Below are 3,264 nucleotides of genomic sequence, written 5' to 3' on the forward strand. Positions count from 1 at the left end.
AGGAATCATTTGTAGACATTCTATTTCACATTCAGAGTCTTTTCTTGGCCATGTCAAGTAGGCAGGACAGTGTCCAATTGTGCAAAACCATGTTGGGTTTCTTTCATTCTGAGACCCATGACTTGCAGGGCACTCCAAGTTTTCTTCAATGTTGCTAATTGTACAAGTACCAAGTCCGCATCATTTGTTAAGCAGTTTATCTGTTGCTTACTCTTTAGGTTTCAGGCGTTTTTTCTTCATTCTCTTTATCAGTATCTAAATTGCAACTCAAATCAACAAGGAATGAATAGGTACCTTTGCAGAAGTTAGCAGAAGAAACATTAACTGGGCATCAAGAAAGGCAGGATCCGCTCTCTCCAGCAGCCGAGCAAGATGCCCAAAGAGAAGAAGGCCAAGGGGAAGAAGGTGGCCCCAGCCCCCGCCGTCGTCAAGAAGCAGGAGGCCAAGAAGATGGTCAACCCTCTGTTTGAGAAGAGGCCCAAGAACTTAAGCATTGGACAGGACATCCAGCCCAAAAGAGATTTAACGCGCTTCATCAAATGGCCCTGCTACATCAGGCTGCAGCGGCAAAGAGCCATCCTCTACAAGCGGCTCAAAGTCCCTCCTGCCATTAACCAGTTCACCCAGGCGCTGGATAGGCAGACAGCTACTCAGCTGCTTAAGCTTGCCCACAAGTACAGGCCAGAGACAAAGCAAGAGAAGAAGCAAAGGCTACTGGCCCGTACTGAGAAGAAAGCTGCTGGCAAAGGCGACGTCCCAACAAAGAGACTACCTGTCCTCCGAGCAGGAGTCAATACAGTCACCACCTTGGTGGAGAACAAGAAGGCTCAGCTGGTGGTGATTGCCTATGATGTAGACACCATTGAGCTGGTGGTTTTCCTACCTGCCCTGTGTTGAAAGATGGGGGTGCCCTACTGCATCATCAAGGGAAAGGCCAGGCTGGGGCACCTGGTCCACAGGAAGACATGCACCACTGTTGTCTTCACACAGGTTAACTCGGAAGACAAGGGTGCTCTGGCTAAGCTGGTGGAAGCTATTAGGACCAATTATAATGACAGATATGACGAGATCCGTCGCCACTGGGGAGGCAACGTCCTGGGCCCTAAGTCTGTAGCTCGCATTGCCAAGCTGGAAAAAGCAAGGGCTAAAGAACTCGCCACTAAATTGGGTTAAATGTACACTAAGTTTTCTGTACCTAAACATAATTACAAAATTAAAAAAAATAAAGGAAGGCAGGATCCAACAAAAGCAAAGAGTAAAACTATGTAGGCAACAGGGGGCAAGGATACTAGAATCCCAGAGTCAGAGTCTGGGGCTGGGGCTCCATGGTCGAGCACTTCCTAACATGCAGAAGGCCCTGGGTTCCATCCCCAGCACCAGGTCATGAAACTGAAATGAAGCAGAGTGGAATGGAAGCCAGAGAAAGGGCAAAATGGTGTCAAATGCACCCCTGGGATCCACAAGGGATTGTTTTCAGGACATTGGGGTTCTGGCATCCAGGATTGTTCAAGTTCTTCATCTGAAATCACATGATATTACATATTTCCCACATAGTTTATCTCTAGATCACTTGTACTATCTCATATAAAGTGAGTACCATGCAAACACCAGTTAAACTGCATTGTTTAAGAAATTGCCGTGAAGCCAGGCACATCCCTTTAATTCAGGACCTCAGAAACCCAGGAGACACAGGAAGGAAGATTGGTGTGAATTTGAGGTCAGCCTAGTCTACCTGGGAAGTTTCAGGCTAATCAAGGCTAATAATGAGACCTTGTCTCAAAAGAGAAGAAGAGAGAGGGGGAGGGAGGGAGGAAGGGAGGGAGGGAGGGAGGGAGGGAGGGAGGGAGGGAGGGAGTTGAGAAGACAGAAACATGTTTGCTACAGTTGTAATTTTCTCCCCATTTTCCACCAAAGACAATTCAAATGCAAATGCAGAGCCTGTGGTCTTGGAGAGAGACACATTGTAGCAAATGGTTAAAAACCGACTATTTTGTCCTTAAATTAAGGGGTCACAGCTTTCTTAGCTGATCACTGGAGAAAGTCAAATGTCATCATGCGTCCTGACTCTGCTGCAGACCCTGTGGACAATAGGGTGACTATACACAGAAGATTCTATAAATATGGGGTCTCAGACAGATACAATCCCCACACCAAGATGGCAGCATCGTTGATCCTTACCCTGTCAGGGTACCAAGCTTGTCTTGGGAATCCCTGTGGGCAGTGAGCCAGGGCTGCTGGATGCTGGGAATGGGAGCCTGGCTTTCATACAGCCAGTTCATGGAGCACGGGTCCTTTGGGTTGCTCCGTGAAGATTTTAATGCACTGTGTATCCACTGCCCTTCCTCCCCATTGTGCTGTCTTACCTCTGCAGCACCTCCTTCTCCATCTTGTGCATTTATGACATCTCTTTTTTCCATATGAGTTTTCTTTTGATTCTGTTTCTGATATCTCTGACAAATGGAAAACACATCTCTTAATTATTCCCTGGTGAAGCCTCTGGATTTTCTGATTTTATCTTTCAGGGCCCTGGGAATCCCTAGGCCTGCAAACTTGTTTTGAATATTAAGTTTATATCATTTTTTTTAACATTAAGGTTTTTATGTTTAATGAAGCTGAAGTTTCTTTGTGGATGTGGTGTGAGGTCAGATCCTCATTTTCACTCAGAAGACTTTTCTGGGTGTCACCATGTATTAAGCAGACCTTTTTTTTCCCACTGTACTGCACCCCCATCTGGGTTCCCCGATGCAGTAGAATGTTTTCAGGGAATCTCGATGTTCTTATGTGAGACCCAGCAGAGGGTAATATATCTATGGGGACCATTGAAGTGTGGCAGTCAGAGGAGGAAAAAAGATGGACCAAGGGCACACAGATACTTGAGAAATAGCATAACTTGAATTCTGTCCCCAGTGAAGGTGTTCAAGTCCTGTTCTTCAGTGTCTGGAAATATTACTCTGCCTAGAAGAAAGCTGTTTGCAGATGTAATCAAATAAAGGCAAGGGCATAGTGGCTTAGGTGGGTCCTAAGTAATGACTGGTGTCTGCCTTTATGTATGTAGATACGTGTAGACATGGGGACTTCTTTCTCCCATCATAGTATGCAAATGCTTGAGAAAGTCAATTTACAAGAAAGAAAGATTTGTTTTGGCTCTGGGCTTCAATGTTTTCAGTCCCTGTTCAGACATCCTGTCATGTTAGATCTGTGGTGAAGCAGAGCATTGTTGCTAAGTGCATAAAACAGAAAGGTACTTACCTTCCAATAGCCTTC

General features: G+C 45.7%; 1 pseudogene; it reads left to right on the forward strand.

The window, feature by feature from the left end:
• Positions 1 to 362: 362 nt before the first annotated feature.
• Positions 363 to 1,173, forward strand: Gm5047 (annotated as a pseudogene).
• Positions 1,174 to 3,264: the final 2,091 nt, after the last annotated feature.

The sequence above is a fragment of the Mus musculus genome, chromosome 18 (assembly GCF_000001635.26).
Source record: "Mus musculus strain C57BL/6J chromosome 18, GRCm38.p6 C57BL/6J".
NCBI lineage: Eukaryota > Metazoa > Chordata > Mammalia > Rodentia > Muridae > Mus > Mus musculus.